At 41.5% G+C, this 10,424-nt stretch overlaps 1 long non-coding RNA gene across 1 annotated transcript in view; it reads right to left on the bottom strand.

The window, feature by feature from the left end:
• Positions 1–1,087: 1,087 nt before the first annotated feature.
• The window catches only part of LOC135982398 (uncharacterized), a 35,986-nt gene continuing 26,649 nt past the window's right edge, over positions 1,088–10,424 (bottom strand). Inside the window, exon 3 of the long non-coding RNA XR_010599744.1 lies at positions 1,088–2,729. This is a non-coding gene — a long non-coding RNA (uncharacterized LOC135982398). The remainder of the gene's footprint in view (positions 2,730–10,424) is intronic.

Genomic DNA, 10,424 nt, shown 5'->3' with positions numbered 1-10,424 from the left:
TGGGGAGAAAAAGCTAGGCTTGGGTGGACTAAGCTTGGTCCCCCTCTTCCCTTTAAATTTCAATATTTCTTTAGAAGCTTGAAAGAGTAGGATGCTCGTGTTGTTTTGAGCCATGTTAGAGTAAATGGCACAGCATTAATGGACATGGCCTGTTACACTCTGAAACAGGCATACTACAAAGATAACATCCTCAAATGATGTTGTGGGAGAAAGCTGACATTAGAGCAAGTTACCAATCTTTTTGAAGGAAAGCCTCAAAGCTGTGGCGACTGTTTGAAAAAAGAGAAGTGAAATTCTAGACTGTTACAAGTGACCCACTTAAAAAATCTGACATAGATTTTCTGCATCTGCAAGATACACTTCCAGCCCTGTGCTGTTCACATAGGACCACAGAAAGTAGTCACAACAGAGAATGCCGGCCACAGCTGTTCAGATTGCTGCTTGAATACTGCCAAGCTTCAGCCAATTTGCCTGTAATTCTATTCAGATGTTCAGAATCTGCCTCACTGCTTTTCAAAGTGCCATGCACTGGCTTATCACTCATCACATCATATGAGCAATGACTGCACTGCATTAGAGAGTGATGGTGACAGACATTAATGGGGGAATTAAAAAGATCATTAATGCATGCTAGCTTTGACTGTTCTTTCCCTTCCCCCACCCTGCACCTACACATCCAATCACATGGCCCAAAGTGAAATCACGTGAGAGAGAAAACAGTCAGGGTGTCTCCCCACCATAGATAATGTTGCAAAATCTCTTGCTGTATTGATGACATACTTTATATCCTCTTTATACACCGGGGAGAGACAATATTCAATTACTTGCATATGGCAACAAGCATTCTTTTACTGTGCCAGTTCTTTCCTTATGAGGCAGTACCTGCATAACACATGGAACAATATGAGACAATATCATACAGTACTATTCCGTTACACAGGAATAGTCTTCAGTCCCAGAGCACACACCCCTCAGTTTCTATTCTGAGGAGGAGGCTGTTGCTTAAGAAATTTCCTTAAAGCCATTGGGCCAGTTTCATCCTTGGAGTAGCTCTGTTGTACTCAATGGAGTTGCGCCAGGGGTGAATCTGGCCTGTTTTCTGCACAGTTACATTGTCATGGTGGACTCAGCAGGAGACTGGAGTTTAGACACTGCATGACACAACTTGCCATCCCGGGTCTGTGGCGATAAAATGCATAATATAATATCTCATAGGATAATTAATGTCCTTTATTGTATCTTTATGACGGTCCATTATGCTCTACATCAACAGTGTCCATAATGTAATGAAGTAACTAGCGCAGTAGGCAGTCTGCTGCAGAACTAAAATACATTCAGAACTAGGCTGAGCAGAGGTACCCAGCTCCTGCCAATGCTGGTAGGGATGGTTTGGGTCAGTGTGCCCTGAATTTTTGATCTAATATTCCGGTAGCAGTTTAAACCTGTACCAGGAGTGGAAGAATTGGAGGCACCTCTTACTCCCTCATTATAGTGAAAGCTGCCAGACATTCTCCTTGTTCTGCAACAGCAGTGAGCTGGCACATGTGGGCTTTTAACAGCACTGCTCACTGACTGCAACAAAACAAGGAGGCAAAGTCCACATTCTTTCTTCTTCAAATATTAATGTGCTGGTGCCAAAAGAGTTCCACCTATTTTAACAAAAATGGAGCCTAAATAAAAGGAAGGGGATAGCCAAATGAAAGAAAAAACAACATTTCCCTTCCCAGAGAATGCTGCTGCCCATGGATAAAGGGCCAGAGAATTTTGAAATGGGCAAAATTGTCATTCAACGTATCTGTGAAGATGTTTGTCTCAACATTGCTTTGCTCTCTGATATTCCTTCCTTAGCTAATGAAATGCTAAGGGTTATACCATGGCGATATTTGTTGCATTAAAATAGTTATACAGTCAGGCTCAATCAGTGTCTCAGAATAGCCAAGATTGGAAACTGGTGCAAGACTCTTTAATGAAGGGATTCTTAACTGCACGAGTGTCCTCTGATTTACTGATGAATGATGAATACATCACTACTGTATTCAGCCCAATAACTTGTGTTTGGTTAACACATCTTCCAGAAAGGCATCCAGTCTTGATGTGAAAACTTCAAGAGACCAAGAATCCACCCCTTTTCATGGTAGTTTATTATAATGGTTAACCTCCCTCACTGTGCTTTATTTCTAATTTGAATTTGGCTGGCTTTAATTTCCAGCCATTGGTTCTTGTTCTGCTTTTCCCTGCTAGGTTAATGAGGCTTTTAGTACCCTATATTTTCTCCCTGTGAAGGTACTTAAATATTGTAATCAAATCACCTCTCAGTCTTCTTTTTGATAAGCGGAAAACATTCAACTCCTGGAGTCTTTCACTGCAAGGTGTTTTCTCCAGCCCCTGAACTATTTGTGTGGCTTTTTTCAGCACGCCCTCCAATTTTTCAACACCCTTTTAAAAATGTGGATGCCAGAACTGGCCAGAGTATTCCAGTATTGATCTCACCAATGTCCTATACATAAATAAAATCACCTCCCTCCTCCAAATCCTGTCTATACTTCCAAGTATTGCATGAGCCCTTTTTGCCACAGCATCACAGCGGGAGCTCATGTTCAACCCTTTGTCCACAAGGATTCCTAAATCCTTTGCAGAGTCACTGCAATGTAGGATACAATCCCCGGCTCGATACAGTTGCCTGGTTACAGCTCGGACACGTGATTCTTCTCCCTTCTGATCATCAGGATCTACAATATTAACATAAAATAGTGTAAAGTACTAAACCCAGCCTGCTACGTGCAATGTGCTGATTGTTCTGGGCCTCTCAAGAGAAGCCAGGTTGAATCTTGTGTGTAGTTTCTCATCCTTGGGCTGGCACAGGCTAGGAGAGCTGAAGGAATCACATTAAGTCCTCTAAGGATTAGATGGAAAAAATGCCTCATGCTGCTCCCTAATTTTTTACCTACTTACCCATTAGAAAATGTTAAAAAGTGTGCTCTATCTGGGGTGCCTTTCCATAACTAATTTCCACGCGAACATGAAATCGGACCACTCCTCCCATTCCAAGAAATAAATTAACCACAGAAATAATAATAAATGAGTCCCCTCCAGAATAGTCAATCAACCCCTCCACTCACAGGGCTGGAGCACCCACAGGGAAAAATTAGTGGGTGCTCTGCACCCACCAGCAGCCAAGCTACCCCTGACTCCCCCTCGTCCTCGCTCCTCCGCCTATCTCCCAGTGCTTCCCCCCGGCCGCCGCCAAACAGCTGTTTAGCAGCATTAGCACGCTCCAGGATGGAGGGGGAGAAGTGGGAACATGGCACGCTCAGGGGAGAAGGCGGGGCCAGGGCGGGAATTTGGGGAATGAGTTGGAATAGGGGCAGGGAGGGGGCAAAGTTGGGGCGGGGACTTTGGGGAAGGGGTTGGAATGGGGGCACGGAAGGGGTGTGAAGAGGCGGGGCAGGAGCAGGCCCTCAAGGAAGGGGTGGAGTCAAGTACCCACGGGGAGGAGGAGAAGTTGGCGCCTATGTCCACTCCTCATCCCCCCCAGCAACACATATATGGGAAACTAACTATGTTTTATTGTGTACCTGATGGATGAGAAAACTGAGGCTAATTTGGACAAATGGGAAGAGCAATTTCCAAAGTAAAGGATAAAATTAGATAAAATGATTATTTTGCTATTGAAAATATGCCAAAAAGTTAATTTATTTTAAGTCAGATTCTGCTTTCTGATACACCAGAGTAACCTTGGACTAACTCCATTGGGGTCACTCCAGATTGACACTGGTGGAAACTAGAGCAGAATTTGGCCCTTTGATTTTGGAATTATTATTTGTATGATGGTAGAACCTAAGGCCTCAATAAGGACTGGAACCTCATTGTACTAGTCTCTCTTGTTGGTGCGCATGATGATGACAGAACCCCCTATTATTAAGGTTGTCTGAAATAACCCTTTTTTTTAAGTTACTTATAAGACTTAGCCAAACTATAGGCATTTGGGCTATCATTTCCCATACTGTCTGTCTCAAGCTGCATTATTAATGATTAATTATTATTATTATTCCTATTTTAATTTCAGTGAAAACAGTTCCGCTGTTTCCAAGAGACTAAGGAAAACATGATCAAATATTACTTTTCCCGCAGGATCCCTGCCTCATTCAGTGCACAGCATCTGCGGTTGCATCAGAGTTGTATAGTGAGGGAGGCTGCTTTCTATAGTACCCCCCAACTCATTTGTTGCAGTAGTGGGAAGGTGTGTAGTGAATGAGGCAGGGACTGCAGGAAGAGAAAGGACGGTCTCATTGTTAAGGTGGTTGAAAGTTGCCCTAGAAATTGGATTCTATCCCTGGCTTTCCCACAGAGTTTGTCTGTGGTGCTGGGCAGGCAAGTCACTTAAATCAAACTGGTCACTAGTTGTATGTTTCTTATTTTCTAGGTACCTGTTTTGAGACCCGGGGGTCTGATTTGCAGAAGTGCTGAGCACTCACAGCTGCAACAGAAGTCAATGAGAGCTGTGGTTTGAACATATAAAGTCCTATCTAATGCCAAGTAGACCAGGGGTTCTCAAACTGGGGGTCGGGACCCCTTAGGGGGTTGCGAGATTATAACATGGGGGGGGGGGGTCATAAGCTGTCAGGCTCCACCCCAAACCCCGCTTTGCCTCCAGCAATTATAAAGGTGTTAAATATATACAAACGTGTTTTTAATGTATAAGGGGGGTCGCACTCAGAGGCTTGCTATGTGAAAGGGGTCACCAGTACAAAAGTCTGAGAACCCCTGAAGTAGACCGAAAAATCAGGTCCTAAGCATCTCGGCCATCCAAAATTAGTGGTTGCTTTTGACCTTAATCTCTTTGTGCCTCAGTCCCCACCTGTAAAATGGAGATAATACTACCTCATCTCACAGGGGTACTGTGAAAAGCCCATGAGAAAACTAATAGTTCTGTCATCTAGGCAGGGTTTGATTAGTGTGCAGTAAATAAGGTCTAGGGTCACACACATTGAACAATGAGGAGAAAAGAAAGTATTGAACAGCTGCTCAGTAAGTGAGTGTCATCCATTCTGTGCACTGAATGAGGCCAGGGTCCCGTAGAAAAAACAGTATGTGAACATGTATTTAAAGTCTGTATTATAATGCATAAACAGAAGGGGGCTGAATTAAGGTTGCCTTAATTCTGACATTTCCTAATTTTGGAGTGCTTGACTTTGCAACCTTAAAAATGTTCTTTTAATGTAGTTGTTTTTATGTGTAATATAAATAAGTGACAGTCTCTGCCTCAAAAAGATTAGACCATTTGGTCAGGAGGGATGCATTGTCCCTAGGAAAGGGGTTATTTTCAAGCCAAAAAAATAAAGTGGCAAACTTGAGCTAATCAAATCAAATCAAACCCCCCTCTAATTTTCAGTCCTTTCCTCTTGTTGGAAATATTTCCCACACTTCTACTTCTGATTGAACCAACACCAAAGCTACTGCAAATTTCTTGGCAGAGCCTGTTTTTGCAAGAGTTTCAGACCAAAGTAATTTGGATACATTTTGGATAAGCAGCCAGATTTGTGTGGGAGCTTATCCAAACCAAATTGCTAATCTTTTAGATATTCACTCATTCTTCTTAGTCCTATATCCTAGTCATAGAATTTCTGGTAACTTTTGAGAATAGCAGTGCCATATTTTGGTTATAACTAGGAGACTATTTCCACATGACCTGGAGCTAACAGGTTAATTGAGGATTTTGAACATGTAATTCACTGGAAATATTTATCTCCTCTAACTCCTTGGTGTTTAATTACTTTACAGATACCAGATCCTGATTTGTACAAAATGAATTACAGTAGAAGACCATCCCTGACAAAAAATGTACTGATAGAAACTGAGGATTGTTGCTTATGCAGAATCGGGGCCACAGAGCAGGCCATTGTAGGCCACAGTGACTATAGTTATGGGACCAACCCTAATTTGGAGGATTGTAAAGGAGAATCTCAGCTTTTATTTGTTAAAACACTGAGGGCCAGATTTGCAGCTGGTGTTTATCAGAGTAGTTCCACTGCCTTCAATGGAGCTATGGCAATTTACACCAGCTGAAGTTCTGGTCCTAAGCTTCTATATCTTTTCCTTTTAGAGATAGACTTGAAAATGTAAATGGATGCCCATCAGTGCAAACGGATCCCTAGTTTGTCATTCTTCTCTGGACCCTCTCCAGTTTATCAGCATCCTTCTTGAACTGTGGATACCAGAACTAGATACAGTATTCCAGCAGCGGTCACACCAGCCCCAAATACAGAGGTAAAAGTACCTCTTCACCCCTACTTGAGATTACCCTGTTCATGCATCCCAGGATCATATTCTCTCTTTTGGTCGCAGTCTCACACTGGGAAGTCATGTTCAGCTAATTAATTCCCAAAATAAAGTTCCCCATTCTGTAAGTACAGGCTACATTCTTTGTTCCAAGATGTAAACATTTACATTTAGCCATATTAAAACACACATTATTTGCTTATGCCCAGCCTACCAAGTGATCCAGATTGCTCTGAATCAGTGACCTGTCCTCTTCAATATTTGCCACTCCCTCAATTTTTATGTAATCTGCAAGCTTTATCAGTGACAATTTTATGTTCTCATTGATAAAACGTTAAATGCCATAGGGCCAAGAACTGGTCCCTGTGGGAGTCCAATAGAAATACACCCGCTTGATGATGATTCCCCATTTACAATTACATTTTGAGACCTATCAGCTAGCCAGTTTTTAATCAGTTTAATGTGTGCAAAGTTAATTTTTGTATCTTTCTAGTTTTTTAATCAAAATGTTATGCGGTACCAGCACCTTACAGAAGTCTAAGTACATTATGTCAATGCTATTACTTTTATTAACCAAATTTATAATCTCATAAAAATATCAAGTTAGTTTGACAAAATGAAAGCTAATAATCAAATGCATTTATATATTGGCTTCCATATGAAGATCAATCTCTAATGTAATTTACAAAGAGATGGAGAGAGAGTGAGTACTGTAAGGTTGGGATGACAAAGCACTAACGTTCAGAAATTCACAGTCCAGGGGGAAATATGCCAGCTGTTCTGCAGTATTTAGCGTTGACAGGATGTCATCTTAATTATTCTTTAAGGCACCCTCTCATGCGCTAAATACTGCAGAACACTACAGTACTACAAGATGTGTTGTCTTTCCTCATTCAGTGGCCTCTCCCTGAATTCATTGCTTTGGTCTCAACCTGAGGTCATTGTATAATAGCTTTGTGTGTGTGAATAGTTTGTGGACAGATTGAGATTTTCAGTTTTAACAAGCACATGGAGTTTTCTTAGAGATTCACTGCCGGCTCCTAGAAGGGATAAAGGGCAAGTTGTGCCTATACAGCTTCTAAAATGTCTCACTCCAAAGTTCTTCAAGGTACAGAAATTAATTACTAAGAATAGTGTTTTAATTACACACACGCTATTTGCAACAATTACAATGGGTGCCCAAAGAGGAAATAGCTGTCTGCATGCATCTGCTCCTGATATCTTAGGATATGGTTCTTTGTACTAAAATAGATGTGTGAACTTGACAAGCTGATCAAGAAAATAGCAAACATACTATAATAGCAACAATAATCTTAGACTGTGTGTGTGTATGTGTATATATATATTCTGTACCCCGTCACATATTGAATTTCTACACCAGTCAAAACACGGTATGTACAATGTTTCTGGTCTGTGCCAGAGTCAGGAGACTAGGAGTGTGTCTGGATTAGGACTAAGAGAACCCAGAGAAATTCAAGTGTGGATCTGGGTTCTGCTTTTGACCAAAGTTCTGCAAAATATCAGAATTTGCAGAACCTGAATGTAAACATTTCAGAATTTGGTGAGAAAGTTGTTAAGCGTTAAAAGTAACACAGCTAAAAATATACTACTACTGTATCTTTTAGAAGCTACTGTTTATGTGAATTATTGATCAAGAGTGCTCAGTAACTTTTAATGTAGGCCCTCTCTCCCCTCAGAGCCACTCCTACCTCCCTTACATCCAGAGTGGAATTAACCATTTGGTTCCTAAACTGTGTTATATTGGGGGACCCTATTCTTCCAGGACATCTATTTTTTCTCCTCTTTGTACCAGACATTGTCTTCAGTCAGATTGTTGTATTGTCCTGACCAAACAAAAGGGGGAGCCATGATTTGAAGATAAATGTCCAAGGAGGCAGAGAGAAAATGTCAGAGACAGATTTTACCTGGGAGACCTTTAGGAGTGGAGAGAGATTAATGAGGCATCCTTGGAGAAGGATGCTAAAAAGAGATAGCCAAGGCAACAGCGCATTGCTGAAGGATTTAACACTGGGGGATCAAGCCAGCAAAATTTACTGTTGTAAATCTAGGACTTGTTAAAATCCATATTCATCAGTTTGTTGCCATGAGATGTACCATGATTGGATTTTAACACATTTGTATAACAGTCCAAATAGTTTCCTGTGATGATCAATATTTTTACAAAAGTTTTAAAAGTTTAGCAGCACTTTTTGGGGGGGAAGAGACTGTCCTAAAGTGACTTTAAATCTCTAAAGTGATCTAGGTTCTTCCATTGCTACTTGAAAAGCCAGCTATACATCTGGGCAGCAATTAGATTAGCACAGCAGAAAAATCAATCCGAGAACTAAATTGAAATCCTAGCACAGCCTCGTCTAGCATAAGGAGTGGATGAATAGACTCATCTGTACCAGCTCGCAGTCAAACAAGAGGTAACCAGAGGCTTTTACCAACCATTTTCTGTGAAGGATTTTTAGCTTCTGATTGCTGCAATGAATGCGGGCACAGTATCTCCCACAATGACTGCACTAGTCGCGACAGACAATCACTTGTGTGAAAACATTGCCTGGCAAGGATTTGAACATCCTTTGCCACCTCCTGTCTATGCCAGAAATAGTTGTTTGTCAGTGACGGGGGAAATTAATGGAGTGTGTGACAGGGAATGGAATAAAGTATTACAAGGAACCCAACAGAGCAGGAAGATGTTAAAGCAAAGAAAACATCTGGGGTGAAATACTGGTCCCACTGAAGTCAGTGACAAAACTCCTATTGACTTCTCTGGGCCAAGATTTTGTCCATGGAGAAGAATCCACGGAATAGGATGGGAAATGCCTTAACATGGAAGAGCTGGAGTAACTGAAGCCATGGGAGAATTTCAGATGGGTGTCTTAGCTGCATGTAATTGATCAAAATGGATTATTCAGTATGTTGTATTTTACTGTTATAAGGGCACTGTCAAGGTATTTACCATAATTAAAAGAAGTCACTGTTATTTACCTATAGTGTTTTATAATAACCCCTTGGAATCTTGAAATAAATTCTATTTCTTACGTTGCAGTCTTCTACATTACTTTGTTATTGTAGGGCTGTGTGCATGTGATTTCAATAATTGATATTAATTTTATGAATGATTTTAAATCAGTAGATTTAGAAATTCAGAATTCTGATTCTGATTTTAGTGCAAAATCCCGTGCCCTGGGTGCAGCCTGAATGAGTAACTTCTATAGGGAAGCTTGGTGGCTGGAATCCTCTCCCTCCAAGGCACAAAACAGCTGTGCAGCAGGTGCAGAGGTTTTTTTTCTTCATCTAAACTAGCTAAATCAAAACAGATGGGGAGTTGAAGGGTGTCATGGTGATGGGGCTAGCTGCACCTCTGCCCTTTTTCTGGTCCCTGTGAATGCATCTGCCTCAAGGATTTGTCCTCTTGCTTGTGTGTGGGGTGAAATCTTGCTGACTAGGGCCCAAGTCCACTGTCCTATCTAAACCAACCACTTAACGCCCTCCAGGTTCAGCTGAGTTTTGGAGCTCTCTCAAGAAGATCAGGTTACAGCCATTAAAGCTTCCTGTTCTGGCATTGTCTCTTAACAACCTTAAAGTGTAATCTGTTTGGCAACTACTAGAAAGAGCCTCCCAAACCCACTCCCCATGCTCTGCCTGTGGCACATAACAGTCTAGGCTCCTGTGGGCTCTCATACTTTGATCTAATTTTGGTTGTTGGGTTCAGTGTATGGGTGCTGGGTGGCATTGGTGGCCTGTGATTTATAGGAGGTTCAGATTAGATGAACTGCTGTTCCCTCCTGGCCTGAAACTCTATGACTCTGTAGGGTGGGGAATGGTTCTACATTGGCATGTCATTGACTTTTAATGGGACTTGTGTTCACAAATCACTGAGGCAATTTTGAGAAGCCCACCTATTATTCCTAGCAACCCCTTGCACTCTGCTAAACAATCCCCCTCTCTCTCTCTCTGGGGTGCTTGACTCTCCTCTCACTTATAGCAGTGTAAATCAGGAAGAAATCTATTTATGTCAATGATGTTATACTAACATGAAAGGCAAATCAGGCCTTTAAATATCCATAGCTTGCTATGTCCCTTCCAATTTTGCATAGTCATTGATTAGCCCAGCCTTATCTGGGACTAAATTCTGC

Source organism: Chrysemys picta, chromosome 3 (assembly GCF_011386835.1).
Source record: "Chrysemys picta bellii isolate R12L10 chromosome 3, ASM1138683v2, whole genome shotgun sequence".
Lineage (NCBI taxonomy): Eukaryota > Metazoa > Chordata > Testudines > Emydidae > Chrysemys > Chrysemys picta.
Note: the sequence above shows the minus strand (reverse complement) of the source record. Positions and strands in the feature narration are given on the sequence as shown.